Raw genomic sequence first — 16,815 nt, 5'->3', positions numbered from 1 at the left:
TTTAGGGTAATGATGTCTAAATTGAGGGCCATCTCTTGATGCATAAATTCGAGAGCTGTTTATAATGCCTCTTTTAATGCATTGCTGAAATGTTATTTCAATGTCTACAACTCTAGCTCAATCAGAAAAAAAAATAATAATAACTGCTAATGTCCCTTGATGATTCCCTTGTGTTAGATTCTTTACTATTTAAAAATTACCAGTGTTGATATTCCACAATAAGCCAGGCATGTGTGAGACTCTATAGCACCCAGGATTATTATAAGAGACAAAAACAATATTATAATGTTGTTACATTCAAAAATTTAAGTGAGTGGGCTGGGGGTGTAGCTTAGTGGTAGAGTGCCTGCCTAGAATGGGAGGGGTGCTGGGTTTGCTCTCCAGTCCTGGAGGAAGAAAAAAAAAAGGCTTCCAAAGGAAGAAGTGTTACAAGTACTTAGTTGACATTCAAATTTTTTCATACACATATGCATGTTTCTAATTTGCCGCCCTCCCCATTACATCTCCTGGGTTAAATATGTGCTCTGGCAAATCTGATCCTTTATTGAACCTCAAGTACATTTTGATTTTTCCTGCCTTCAAGTTCTCACCTACCTTACACTATATCAAAGACTCAGTCAAAATTTTACTTCCTCCAGTAATTCTCTCTGCTTACCTTGGATAAGTCTTGGAAAAGCATGTTTCTTTCAGAGCTACAATAGAATATATTGTGGATTCTGTGGTGATTATATATGCACACACACATGCACTCTCTCTCTCTCTCTCTCAACACCCACATATATTATCTTCCTCTCCTCATTAGTATTTAGCACAAAGCTTTGTAGAGAGCAGGTACAGGGACTTAATAAATATTTAATATCTTGACTGACATGTTTTCCCTGATAATTTTTTCTGGACTTGCCATTTCTTTTTGGTGGTGCTGGGGATTGAATTCAGGGTTCACACATGTTATACAGATGCTCTACCACTGAGCTACACGTGCCCCCCACCCTAGTCACAATATTCACAAAATACTATTGGCACATACTTTTATCTTCCTTTCTTCTTTGCCTACAGTTTAGGAGCTCATCCTAGATATGACCAGGACTTGCAAGCTCCATCAAATCTTACATTTCTTTTTCCTTTGAAAGTCTTCAATGACTATTCTATTCCCTTTCTTTTTCCCCAAATGAAATCCACTTCTATTTCACATTTTTGTGGTTATTTTCATTTGCATTCAGGAATGAACCTTTCTGACTGAATTGGCATTTACTTAAAAGATCTGTCCTCAATGTGAAAAGCCTGCATGGAATTCATTGCCCATGTTAAAATGTGAGCTGTTCTTTCCTTTTCATGTGTGCTTTCATTGTAGCATTCATTCCCTTAACAGTATTTCACCAGGATCAAATCTAACATTTGCTTTTCCCTGATTGGAACAAGTCTCACATTTACCTTATTATTGGTAAAAAGATTTATTTTCATTGATATTTCAACTAATAACTATATACATTGCCTACAAATGGTTGAAATTATTTTCAACTCATTATTCTCATTCAATTTCCCACTTTTAAATCCTCTATCATAATATAAAGAAACATTCAGTGACATGCTTTTTCTGTGATGTATGTGTTTATTCATGTGTGTGTGTGTATGTGTGTGTATTTAACAGAGCTAACAGAAAAGTTCACAAAAATGTGTTTCTCACAGGTTTACACAAAGCACATATTTGTGTCATAAGTCAAAGAGGGAATATTTGTCAGCATCAAAAAAAGCTCCTTCCTGTGCCCTCCCAATTACTAGTCACCTTTTCCCCTGACACCGGTAACCATAATGTTGGTTTTCTCCCTTTGTTTTACAGCTTTGTCTCCCAAACATGTATTCCTAAACACCATAGTTTAAATGCAGCCCTATAACATGCAATATTTTATTGTAAGCTTCTTTGCTCAACCATATGACTGTGAAATCTAGTCGTGGTGATGAGTACAGTGGCAGGGTCGTTCCTTCATATGCAATTTTCTTGTACAGGATACTATTGATAAACATAGCACAGTATATTAATTCATTCTGTTGCTGAGGCACATCTTGGATTTTTTATGTTTTTAGACTACAAATAAGATTATTATGAAAAATTTTTTCATTTTCTTTCAGGCATGTGCAATTTGTTGAGTGATTTTCAGAATTAGTATTGCTGGATTATCAATTGCACCTCTATTCAGCTTTTGCAGACATTGTTAAACAATTTTGCAGACATTAGTAATAATTTACATAATTCTTCTAACCCTGTAATTCATTCACTTTGTTCTAGATCTGTAATGATAATTTGATCATTCTTTTAATTTTTAGCAATTCTGGGTATAGGGCTAGATATATGAAAGTATCTCATTGAACCTTATATATTTCTATGGTGACTAATTGTTTATTCATGGGTTTATTGATCCTTTGGAGATCCATTTTTGTTAAATTTTAACCTGGGTCTCTTGTTCATTATTCTACTAGGTTGTCTGTCTTTTCCTTGATCTGCCATTTTTAAAAAATTCTGGATGTAGGTCATTAGTCAGGTATAGAAAACTTGCCTTTTAACTCTCTTACTTTGTTTTTGATGCATGGAAAAGTCTTAATGTGTCAAACCTAACAATATTTTCCTTCTACTTAGTGGAACTAAGAAGAAAGATTTTAAGAAGGAACATTTTGACTTCATGCAGATACACATTTTATGATTTCTTTCTCATTTAAATCAATAATCCACTTGGAATTGATTTTAGTGTATGATGTGAGATAGAATTCAATATTCAAAATTTCCTCCTTAAGAATAAGCATTTATCCTAGGATCAATCTTTTAAAAATTGATCTTTACCCTCCTACTCTGCATTACTATATTTCCCATAAAAATATTAATATATGTTTTACAAACTGTTTCTGTTGACTACTAGTAAATTTATCTAATTGTCTACTCTTCCTGCCATCTGCTTTTGACTTTTATAACTTGATTGTATTTTGATATCCAACATCAAAAAATCTTTTGGTTTATTGAGAATTATTTGATATATGTGATATTATTTTAAGTGATATTTTAGTAAGTTCATTTTACTTTAGTTTTAATCTCTTAAAAATGAAGCTTTGAATTCTTGATATACCCTAGAGATTAGTGCTGTGTCTAATGTGTGAGGAGTAAAGATTTGCTCTCAAGATGTTGGCTCTCTATTCATCTCACAGATTGTTTCTTTTGCTGAGAAGAAACTTTTTAGTTTGAATCCATCTCATTTATTGATTCTTGATTTTAATTCTTATGCCATAGGAGTCTTATTAAGAAAGTTGGGGCCTAATCCCACATGATGAAGATTAGGGTCTACTTTTTCTTCTATTAGACACAGGTCTCTGGCTTTATTCCTAGGTCCTTGATCCATTTTGAGTTGAGTTTTGTGGATGGTGAGATATAGGGGTTTAATTTCATTTTGTTGCATATGGATTTTCAGTTTTCCCAGCACCATTTATCAAATAGGCTATCTTTTCTCTAATACATGTTTTTGGCATCTTTGTCCAATATAAGATAATTGTAATTATGTGGGTTAGTCTCTGTGTCCTCTATTTTGTACCCAATCAATAAATGGGCCAATGACCTGAATGGACACTTCTCAGAAGATAACATACAATCAATCAACAAATATATGAAAAAATGCTCATCATTGCTAGCAATTATAGAAATGCAAATCAAAACTACTCTACGATTTCATTTCACTGCAGTCAGAATGGCAGCTATTATGAAGACAAACAACAACAAGTGTTGGCGAGGATGTGGGGAAAAAGGACACTCATACAATGCTGGTGGAACTGCAAATTGGTACAGTCAATCTGGAAAGCAGTATGGAGATTTATTGGAAAATTGGGACTGGAACCACCATTTGACCCAGCTATACCTCTCCTTGGTCTATACCTAAAGGACTTAAAGACAGCATACTACAGGGACACAGCCACATCAATGTTTATAGCAACACAATTCACAATGGCTAAACTGTGGAACCAATCTAGATGCCCTCCAATAGATGAATGGATAAAAAAATGTGGCATAAATACACAATGGAATATTACTCAGCAACAAAAGAAAATAAAATCATGGCATTTGTAGGTAAATGGATGGAGTTAGAGAAGATAATGCTAAGTGAAGTTAGCCAATCCCCAAAAACCAAATGCTGAATATTTTCTCTGATATAACCAGGCTGATTCATAGTTTAGGGAGCAGGAGCATGGACAAACTCAAGATAGGGCAGAGAAGAGGGAGGGGAGGGGAGGGGGATGGGACTAGAAATGATAGTGGATTGTGATGGACATTATTATCAAAGTACGTGTATGAAAACACAAATTGGTGTGAATATACTTTTTATACAACCAGAGATATGAAAAACTGTGCTCTATATGTATAATAAGAATTATAATGTATTCTGCTGTCATATATAAATAAAAAATTAATTAAAAATAAAGAAATTTTTTTTGAAATTTTGTATACCATTTTAATATTGAAAACCTTTCACTAATTTTCTAATTTTTCTTTTATAGATAGCTCTATATATAGTAATACCATGTATAAATAGATACAATGTCATTCCTTTCTTTCTAATTTTTATGTTTATTACCTTTCCTTTTCTGACCTAATAAGGACCTAAAGCCTAATGTTAAATGAAACTGATTATGGTACCACTGTTCACTCCCAATATAAAAGGGGATATGTTAGAATTTCACCATTTAATATAATGTTTATCAACTTTATCAGATTGATGAAATTTAAACTGAGTGCTTTCTGAAGTGAATGATAAAACTCTGAGCAAGATTTTAAAACTTCTAAAAATTTGTGTTTTTCCCATGGTCTAGAGAAGATCTGGAATGTGCTTTAAGGTCAAGGTTACAATGAAGACCCTTCTTGGATAGTGGGAGAGGTTTGACATGGGAGAGAATGACTCTGAAAAGGATTTATTGCGCTTTCCTACCAGAATTAAATTAGTTGGGGGATGGTGAGTGAAAGAGGGAAAATTGATAGAAGCACTGTGTTCATAGGATCAGTAGATAAAAAGGATTTTTGTTCTTGAGAAATTCCATGGCCCTCGAAATTCGTATCATCACAAGCAATTAAGAATGGTTTCAGAAGAGCTCTCCCAAAGAGAAGCTATGGGCATCTCTCTCTTCTCCAACGGGGGCTCCCTAAGTTCAGGGTAGAAAAAAAAAAAAAACTACAAGAAAGGTACTGGGCACTGTATTCAGAGTCAGTATTTCTCCCAGATGAAACAGTCAAAGGAGTAGACCATTGAAAGGCAGTTCCTGGGGGTATCCTGTGGCTGTTTCAGGGTCACAGAACCAGGAAGAGATAAAGGGGCTGAGCCACTTGAATGCCATCACTACATCTCCCCAAGAAACGAGAATGACCCACACTGGGGGTGCCAGACAAGAAGGAGTGAGACAACACCATGGTAACCAAACAGCAGGAGGGCCACATGCCTGTATCCCTCCTCATGATTTTATATAAACTTCCACTGTGTATCTAGATCTTCTTCTAGGAGGGGGTGGGGTTGGAATAATACTTAAGCATTATTGGATAAGAACTCAGCCTTGAAAGAAACACACAGAAAAATCTGAGGGACCAAAAGTTAATATTTTCACAGAGAGTCTGGGCAAAGTAGAGCAAATTACAAGGCCTCTGTTAAATTATCTTTGCTGGCTTTCACTTTCCTGTGATACCATCTACCCTTATTGAAAGATGGTATAATAAAATTTGTAAGAAATTCATCATGGTTTACTGTGAGAAGAGGTTATTCTGACACTACTTTGTTATTATATTTTCCAATGTTCTCTTTATGAGAATCCTCAGGAAAGATTTCTGTCTGGTCTTAACAAGAAACTTCTAAAAATTTTTCGTTTTTCCCAATTTCTTTATTGACATTTTGAATTCTGTAATTGAATATTATTTTCTTTTTGTTCTTGTCCCTGAAAAACTTGGAGATAATTTTGAAGACTTCCCATCCCCACAGGCATGAAAAGGGAAATTTCTTTGGCTAATTATATCAATAATATTTGAGAAATATACATTAAACAAAACACGATTTGAGAATCGAACAACTCTTAGAACCAGAGCAGGTTCTGAGAACTCCAGCCAAGGCCAGATGGTATTGGTGTCATAATGGAAAGAAGTAATAGAAAACAGCTTGTTTGGCTACTCCTTAGTTAACCAATCAGTCAAATTGGTTACAGCTTAGTTAGTTAATGGGCTATTGGGTCTCATGCAACCAACCAAAATACTCAGGTGCTGTTATTAAACTATATTGGTTTGGTCTGTTGGGCCCAGTACAAGTTGCCAGTCCAAATTCATGACCTCTTATGATTTTACTTAATCCAAGTATTAACATCTTTGTAGAAGCCCTATTTATTATGGAAACTATATTCAACCATATACAAAAGTAGAGAGAAAGGTATCATAAACATCCATTTGCTAAAAACCCAGTTCAACAATAATACCTACTATGGACACACTTATTTATCCCACCTAAACTTCCTTCTATCCCATTGGACCACGTTAAAGCAATTCCCAGATATTTTCAGATATCATCTGCACTTATTTCAATATGCATCTCTAAAGAATAAAGATTCAACTGGGAAATTTCTACCTGCCCTGGGAAGGTAGAAAGATGTCTAGCAATATGGCTAAAAGAGAATTAAACTAGATAACTTACAAAACCATCTTAAATTATATCTAAGGAGGCAAAGTAACAAACAAACAATAAAGAATTCCAGAAAATGAGCCTGTTTTAGGAGAGAAAAGATCCCAGTCTCCTGTCATTTTTGCCTGAGCAGTGAGAGGAGGGAGGAAAACCCACCACAGATGGAGTGAAAAGAAATCACCTGACAATTTAGCAAATTTTTGGAAGGTAAAGTAGGATAGGTGGCTCAATAGTTTAGAATACCTAGAAGCTCCACTAAAAGAAATATAAATATAGTTGGGCTCACCTCTCCATTCTTTCCCTTTGTTCTTCATTCATTGCTCACACAGAAAATTAGAGGTGGGGCAGGAGAACTGAGAGAAAGTACCTAGGGCATGATTTAGAGGAGGCCTACAGCTGAGGAAGGAGCAGGAGGGCCAAAAACTTCCCCTGGGAGCCACCCAGCGCTTGCTTGAGGCTGGGGGGCAGGGCAAAAGAACTGACAGCTCCCTGGTCTTAGTAAAGTACTGCTGAAGGGAAGCTTCTTCTCCTGCCACCAGTCACCTGAAGCCCGTCATCAGCGGAATTGAAAGCAACAAGGTGCAAGGCCCAGTGAGGCTGAATCAGCAACCCCACACCAGCAGCTTCAGAGATGCACCCCTTTTCCTGAGGAGTTTTACTTTGATTTTCACTGATATTTTATATGCAATGTCTGGCACACCATAAAACACTGTGAGGCACTGAGATGAGTAAACTAAACCAGTTTTTAATAGTGGATCAATAGAATCAGACCTGTGGTGGCCCAAATATTGAAACTTTCAGAGAAATTGAAGAACATATTAAACAGAGGGTACCAATACACATGAACAGATGGGCAATTCCAGCACACACCAAAATTATTTTAAAAACAAACAAAAGGGAATGCTACAAGTGAGTAAATGCCACGTCAGAGAAAGAGAGGAATATAGCCAGGAAAACCATTATGCTAAAAAACTAATTTCTTAATAGCATCAAATACCTAATCAATATTCACATGTCTTAACAAATGTTTGACAAGTTGTTAGAATGTTCTGTACATGAAATTTCTTGGTTTGTGTCTGAGTTTTCCCTTAATCTTTTTTTCCCCCATGCAATTAACAAACTAAAGAAATTGTATCTTAAGATGATTCTCAGAGTCGGGATTTTGCTAATTTACCTTCCTGCCATCATTTAACATGTTTCTCTGTCCTTTATTCCTATAAACAAGCTTTGCAATCTAGACATTTGATCAGATTCAATTTCAGTTGTTTGAAGATAATACCTTATAGGCAGTGTTATGTATTTTCATTGTGATTTTATTATTTTTCTAGTAGAGCATTTTTTAAAAAAATATTAGCCCATTATGTAAATCTCCAGCAAAATGTATTGGAAAATTACCTATTTGATTATGTCAATCACTTTCAGTTTGATATTTAAATTTGTTTTTAAAATTTTCATGCCAGGTAATTTTCCCCCTCTGATATAGTGGGTTTGCATTTGTAGAATAAAATTGGGGCTTTTTTATTTTGTTTATTTGTAGTTAAATTTTGAGATAATAGCTCCACTTTCCTTCAGATTTTCTACTGCATTTTTACAGAGAGATGATCAGTCACTACCACGAGCTAGTCTACTTCTGAGTGAACAGTGCCTTTGGAATCATAAAGTTTGCACTAAAAATAAGTCTATCTTGAAGTTCATAACTCTGCTAAGGCTGAGTGGGGGTGCTTGATAACATGCCCCTGGGTAGTAGTCTACAGTCTGGGAAGCTCTGTTCCTGCTGCCAGCCCCAAGGGCAAAGCCCTCCTTACTTGATACAACTGGAAACTGCTTTGGAGACCACTCTAAGTTGGCAGTAGTACCATAGTTCTGGTAAAAAGCATACCTCTTCTGTAGTCTCAGAGGAAAAAAACAACATTTTTCAGGAGTGAAAAAAAATTTCATTTGCTTGCAAGTATCTCCATTGCATTGAGCAGAGAAACCAAAACCTACTTCAGGTAAATTTGTGGTTGTGAATTTTAGTAAATAAAAGTGTTTTGGTTAATCTTTATGTGCCTTGGATGGTGATATGAGGGTAGCCTTTATTCTAGCCACTTTATTTAGATGAGAACACAAACTGGCAAGATAAGCAGAGGAGAATGAAGGGAGATAAAACAGCTACCTATTTACAATGATTTCTGTTATTGATAAAGCCTCAGAATAATTTATTTGACCCAGTGGTCTTAAATCTTGAATCAGTTTGTACTTGTTGGCCATCGGGCCCTTTTGGGCTTTGCAGCAGCTTCAGATCATCAGCACCGATACGACTTAGGTGCAAATCCTCCTGTCCTGTGCGCCAATAACCTTTTAAAATCATTCCTGAAGCCTCATATCCATCAGACTCTTTGGGTTTGTAGTTTCTGCTTGCTTAGAATAAAAATATCAGAGCAAGGGAATGTAAATAAAAAGGAGATATACAAATGTAGGAACTGGGGGGTAGGAAGGGGTACATAAACATCAAGAAAAATGAGTGATAATTATATTACTAAGCTATAACTAATATTCTATGTTTATATAATATTCATACATGGATACATTATGCATAAATAATAATTTCTTCAGAGATGCTTTTAAAAGAAACTGTTTCCGCTTATGAACATCTTCTTTTATGTCACCTTGTTTTCACTCATCACTAGGGAAGCTATGGATTAGAGTGGCTCTCACTGAGCTTCTGAAATCAGACTTTCAAAATCAAAATCCAGCTTCATCACATTAGCTGTGTGAATTTCAGCAGCTCCAACTCTTGCATGTGGGTTTCCTCATTCTAAAACGAGGATAATGAATATAAACTTTTCATAACATTATGACAATCAAATTGATATAAATGATATCAACTACTATCAATAATTGATGTAAATGATATCAATTATCTACCATAATTGATATTTATTGTCATCCCTATTTTAGGATGAAGAAACACATATGAAAGTTTAGTAGCTGCCCAAGTTCACAATTTATATTTTTAAAATTAAGTGCAAAATTATTTATGACTTTCTTGTTCAAGAATGGACTAGAACCTGCCATTGTCAGATATAAAATATAATTCACTGGAATCTCATAAATGTGTTTGAATTGAAAACTAGAGTCTGAGAGGGCCTCAGTTTCTCCATTTGTAAAATGGAGCTACTACTTCCTAACATGAATACATGTGAGTATTAAATGTGGTAATTTATTATGTTTGTATAATACAGTAGGTACTTAAATATTACTTACTTCTTTCTCTTTCCTTTTCCTTAATTATTAATGATTTGGTGGTGATATCCAAAGCTTTCTGTCGTAAAATGTTTACCATAACATAACTAATAGCAGTAACTAATAGAAAATTTTCAAAACTGAAGCTAGCATCTATGACTATGTAGCCTTAAATTCTTATTTTGCCCTATGTACTCTAAGTGCACTTAATTTCCACAATAGAGACTGGAGTATATGGCTTTGACAGTGAGTCAGAAGTGTCTTCCCTTCTGTAGACCACATTCTGCCCCTCCTTGTCCACAAAGCTGCATGACCACAAACATGTTTTCTCTTCTACTGGAATCTTGAAATTCTCCTTTTACATGAATAGTTCTTATAGTGATCACAATTGCCTCTCATAAACATGAAATATCTCTTGATCCATTGGTGTTGTTATAATGATCTAAGTTTAAGAAAATTTTTAGCCATTTTTGAAAGTCTGCATCATTTTTTAAAGTAAACTAAATGCATGTTATTATGTGTTTTAAAAAAAGTACTTCAAAAAACTATCCTATCTTAAAATCCATAGTTTAAAATGTCTCCTTGATTAAAACTTTTAATTTGTACTTTTATTCTTTCATTAAGAAACTGATGCTGTTAAACTAGTTATATAAACCCAAGATTCACATGAATTATCATTTCAAAAGGTTCAACAGTAATTTGTTTAGAATCCTTAATGAAAATTTCAGCTGCAAAATTATTTTACTCCTTTGGAAGGGTCTTACACTTTATAAACATTGGTGTAAATGCATAAATATAGGGACCATCACCACCATTTAAAAACTGGGCTATTTTAAGGTGTCAACAGAGACTTTTTTTCAAATTGTCATCTTAAAATAATCATTGTAACAAATACATATTCCTGCTTAGATGTACTTGTGTATCTAGTAAAAATCCGAACATGATGAACTTTAACAATAAAACAATTTGAAAAAAAAGGTTTCTCAAGACATCTTGTGTACTATGAAAACCCATGTAGGAAAACTAGAATGTAACCAATTCAAGGGCTAAGCTGTGGTGTTCTTGTGTAAAGAGAATATTATTGAATTGAACCTATCAGTGATAATTTCAATAGTATCTTCAGATATTGATTCTCAAATCCTAGATTCTTGCCACTTCTAATTTGGTAAACCCATTCTTGATCTAAATCCAAGGATATGGGCTTGGGAATAGAGAGCTGGAATTCTCATCTAGAGATCTCTGTACAAGTTCACATCATTTCAACAGTCAAACCAACGAGAATGTAATTATTTAATGTACTTCTAAATGCTCTCAAAGATATTAGTTTACCTTGTTACTTTTTCTCCCAAGTTTGTTAAACTGAGCCAAAATTTGCTAATATGCAACCTTCCAGTGCCTTTTCTGTTTGCTAAGATTTCTCAAAAATACTGGGTTCATGAACTAACCTATAAGCTTTTTCTTCCTTGACTACTTTTCCAAATCCCCATTGGTAGTTTTAAACTACCTATGGTAGCAAGAAACAGAAGAAAGAAAGTGACCATAGCAAGCTGCCACATTGTAGTAACTAAAGTTTGACTGTTATCTGAAGCTATTTAGAAAAATGAAATCTACCCCTTCCCTGACCTGAGGTTCCTTCCCATACAACCATGCACATCCAAGACAGAGAAAGGCCATGGAGACTAGCAAAGACCCAGATCAAGGAGACACAAAAGACAGGAGCTACAAAAGACTTATCAGCAATTGAGATGGCTCTGAATGGAAATGCTCAGAAAATTTCCTTTTATTTAGAATTCATTATAATTTATCCCTGAGGTCTTCCTTCATTTGCTGCAGAGATCTTTCCTAAACTTCTTCCCTGACTTTATGCCATAGTGAAATTAATTAGAACATGCATTGTGGAAGCCCATGTTATTGTTTGCTCACTGCTTTCTTCCTCTCTGTATTAAAAGTCCCCTTGTCAAGGTAACCTTTAGGATGTTCTAAAAGCAGTGGCACAGGCAGATGAACTCCAAGTCTCATTTTTGTGAGAACATTCCAGTCTACGTAGCTTGTCTGCTTTCCTCAATAGCAACTCTGAGTTTCCGATATTCAGTTTCTATGTACTAAATATAATCCATTTTCCTGCTCAATTACAATAGATTGCCTTGCGGTCAACATCATCCTGGTGTGGAGCACTTGAAAACATCAAGAGGAGCCTCTAAGCCTAGGCTTGCATTTACAGAGTTTCAATATTTATTCTAATTGTTCTCATGCAAAGATCTGCTTCCTTTACAGAAAAAGAGAAATATGATTTAGAAATTCTGTTTTATCCATATTTCCAACAAATATTCATCTCTCAATTTCATGGATACTTGAATTGTTCTCTTCTCTTCCCCCTTTCTATATCTAGACTCAAACTCTTTCTTTTTGTCACAAAGATTGCTTATATTAAACTCTAACCTTCCTTACAGAATTCTTACATGCTGTACCACCATCCTGTGTTTGGTTTTAATTATTTTCTCATATTTATTGTCTACTAACATTTATTATTGATTTCCAACTTTAAAAGCAGTGTAGAAACCTGTAGAAAATGTTTAGATAGAAAAGTCCTCCCCTCCATAATGGTCCTACCACATAGAAGTGAACATCAATATGTTTTATGTCTTTCTAGTTATTTTACTATTGTTGATTTTACCTTTAAATTAATTTTTCATATTCAGAGGATTTGAGGTTTCTTCCTCTTCAAGTTTTTGAGATCAACTTTCCAAATTCATGGTCCTCACAGCCAGCCAGATCCCATTCTTTGTATTAAGAAACTGAAAGACAGCCTGATCCCTTTTTCTTGTGCTTCCTGAGAAAATTCTTCAAAAACCAGTTTTCCCTTGTTGGTCATAATTAGTTCTGGAGTTGCTACTATGTCCCTGGTTACTGGATTAGTTCTTATTGTCTCAAGTCCTGAGCTTGTGATTTCTTTTTTCAGTTTTAAGTATTTACTTGTTTTGTGCCTGTTTTGAAATCTTCAATTATTGCTGGATAAACAACAACAACAAAATAATAATATAATTTCTTGGTAAAAATTGCATTCCTCTGATGAAATTGCATCTTCTTAGTGGTTTCAGAATAAAATAGAACCTCCCTGCCATTAGCATTTATCAACAGGATCCATATCTTGTCAGTGTCATTGCCGTGGAAATGGTATTCATTAGTTTTTGATCAATATTCTCTCTAGTATATTTATATGCTAGCACTCTAGCATAAAACTACTATTAAAGTCTAGTTTTTTATTAAGTATATTTATCCTTGAAATGAGGAAAATAGAATATAGATTTTTTAGAGGAAAATATATTTTATGCACTCTAACATAAACTAACAAAGATACCTGGTAAAATTTTAATTTGTATAATAACAATAAATATTAGATTTAAAGTGAGGCATGAAATTTAGGAATAATAAAGACTGCTACAATTATTACAATCAGTATGGAAAAGTACTTGGGCTTGTTATATTTTTAATTTAGTCATTATATATATATATATATATATATATATATATATATACATATTATATATACACATATATATTTATATATATATATACACACACATATTATACACACACACACACACACACACACACACATATATATATATAAACTAGTGTCTAGATGTCTAGTGTCTATATAACTAGATGTCTAGATGTCATGATACACAGCACTATTATTGAAAATAAGGTTATGATGCTATATTAAATATTAAGCATTTAATAGGAGTTAGTCAGTGATGGATGGTGATGATGACCAATGAAAACATGTCTCACGTTGTTAGACTTTTTAAGAGAAATAAATCCACCAACTAATGCATTTATTTACCTCCATTCAGAGAATTTCAAGTGCAAAATTTTGACTGAAGTAAATCCATGTCATAACATATTTGAAAATCAGGACTACTTTCCCACATTTAAACTATGGAGACAATTTTTCTACATCTAATCCAAATGGAGCTACTCAAATTTCTTTTGACCAATTGGTTGTAGCTTCTTTGACAAATCTTGCCTCAGTCTGGCTGGGCACAAAATCACGAACCACTCAAGCAGGAACAAACTTTATTTCCAAAACTCCCGTGAATTTTGCCACGCATGCAGCCTTCTCTTGGGACACACTACACCAACTGGAAATCCCTCCTCAGGAATTCCCTCCTACCGCACTTGCACTTCCCCAACCAATGGGAACTCTCCCAGGCCGAGGTGGACAGCAGGGGTCTAATCTCCAATTGAATGTACATCTTAACATAATCATTATCATCTCAATGGCTTGCTGGGGTCACCTTTCAACCAAAAATGCCATGTGTCATTCCTACGTGGCTATGGCTCTCAGCAAAATCTGGAGTCTAGAAGTGATGAGAAAAGTCAAAGTTAAAAGCTGTTAAAAATAGACTCAGCTCATTCCAGCATCTTCTCCAATAGCACTACCTGTCCATTATATTAACTTCCTTTTCTCTCCAGTGTCAGTCCAATCTTTCAGCCATTAGGATACATTTGGTAAGTAAACGAGGAAAGCATGTCACTAGTGTTCAGGGTTTTTCACTTGGTCACAGGTAATTTGGTAACTAATGGTGCTGTAAGTATGAATAAAAGGCATTTCTCAGAAGAACCATCTATTTAAAGTAACATGCTATAGGTCTCCTTTACCTTTGTACTCAGTTCCAGAACCATGTCATTTCCAATAATGAGAATTTTTGCTTTTTGAAAATTAAATGAAAACAATGTTTAAATGAGTTACTTTGATGTAATTTCATTTTACTATAAAGATATTTGCATGTCATTTATCCTAAGCTATTTCTGTTTATGAAAACAAATGGAAATATATAACATTTTCAGTGTAAAAAATGCATGTGATAATTTTTCTGATAAAAAATATTTTCAAGATTTGTGCCTAAATAAAATTATAAGCCAGGTCATTTTAGGAAGGTCTCTTTAAATAGAGCAACAAATGAAACTGTGGGTTTGAGGGTGATAGAACCCAATTCAGAAAAACCTGAAGATTTTTCTTGCATGAGAATTTTTAGTCAACATACTTCTTTTGGTTTTAAAAATAAATGTTCATAAGTTTTGTAAGAGGGTATATGATAAGTGTTTTTTTAAATATTATACTACCAGTAATACTGTCATTTCTCCAATTTGCTTCAGTTCTGCAAAGGTAAGGAGAAGAAAGACATTTTTGTTATTTCTTCTTCCACCTGCCAAATCATTGGAGTAGCATAAATCATATCATATTGGAACACTTCAGAAATCTTGAAAATAAATTTAGCTAAATTTGTTGTCATTACTTCACAGGAAAGGCATATGATAGTTTCTGTGTTCACAAAAATAATGAATTTCAAAATAAAAAAATACGAGTATAAGTTAAAATAACAAAGTTTAATCTATGTAACAATATAAAACCTTTGAGAGTAATCACAATTGAATACAAATGTATTATTTCTATTCTGGCCATGCCATATCTCCTGGTTATTTACAACCCTGTGTCTCTTTATGACATCAGGAAGTAGCAAGTGGTTTACTCTGGTGTGTTCCTTAATTATAATTATAAATTCCCATGTTCTCTCAGACCTTCCACAAAATGAAGAGTACCAAGTATGGTTTACTAGATATACTAATGACAGAGTTAGTGAGTGAATAAGTATTCTGATATCTGAATACAGATTTAATATTTATAGGTATGTGAATACAGATATTTCATAGGTGATTATGAAGGCATTCTTTGTATTTAGCCTTGTGTGAATTTTGTTAGATTTTGATTTTTAGGCATTGTAATGGGAAAGATACTATTGAACAGATACTGGAAAGAAACAACATATAATGTCTCATGCACAATTGTGGCTTTTTTTTAAACAGAGTTAGAATTTTAGGTAAGTAATGCTAAAGAGTATTGGGCTTGTACATTGACATCTTTTTTTGTCATATAAATTAATTATATTGCATTCTACTATTTAATGCTTTGGGTATGTATCAAGCAAGTTATATGCTACCAGGCCAGAGAATATTAAGTAGTAAAACATTTTAGACTTGAAGTGAAAAGGAGTAGTCTTGCATTTTGATGCTGCATTAGAATGGAGATTGCTCTTCTATTCATCTCCATCTCCAACTGTAAATGGGGGTAATAACAGCATGTTTTCCTGCTTCCCAGTTTGTCACAGAAGTCAAAAACATATGGCAGTGCTTTGGTAAACTTTGAAGCAATTGTAAACTCTTTTCAGGAGTATCTTATGTGCAGATACATTGATCTGGGAATGAAATTACACACAAAAGCTGTAGCATTAACACTCACAATGTAGTGATACCAACAACCCAGAGAGAGGTTAACAACATTAATAAGATGTGAGACCAGTACATACCTAAGTGGAAAATGATGTGTTCCCCCCCTTCCTTCTTGCTACATTGCAGTAAAATTAATATGTCCAAAATTCAGAGAAAGCTTTTTGTCTAGTTATGCTACCATCTATGACCCCTTGTCAAGGAATGAGTGGCAGGTCAAGGGAAGTGGATATACTATCAGAAATATCATTGGGGTTATAAATGAAAGTATTAGGAAACTTCCTTGGAGAGGGCTTAGTTGTAAGAAACTGAAAATGGGAAATACTTGCCCTAGAGATAAATTCTTCACACAATATTTAGTTTGCCTCCTCAGAGACTATCCCTTTCAATTTTAGAACAGTACTGCTCACTGAGATTGTGAATTTAAATAACTTTTCTACAGTCAATTGTGGGCTCTGTTCTAAAAAAAAAAAAAAATGAAAAAGCAAAAAGAAGCAAAAATCGTTTGTTGAAAAAAACGCTGCCTGTCTTGAAATACTTTACATGGCTCCTTTGTCTAGGCTTAAAATATGCTTAATATATAGTATACTTGCTTTATTTTAACACATACCCTACCTAG

This window comes from Callospermophilus lateralis, chromosome 4 (genome assembly GCF_048772815.1).
Source record: "Callospermophilus lateralis isolate mCalLat2 chromosome 4, mCalLat2.hap1, whole genome shotgun sequence".
In the NCBI taxonomy this organism is placed as follows: Eukaryota; Metazoa; Chordata; class Mammalia; order Rodentia; family Sciuridae; genus Callospermophilus; species Callospermophilus lateralis.
This window is presented reverse-complemented; position numbering follows the sequence as displayed.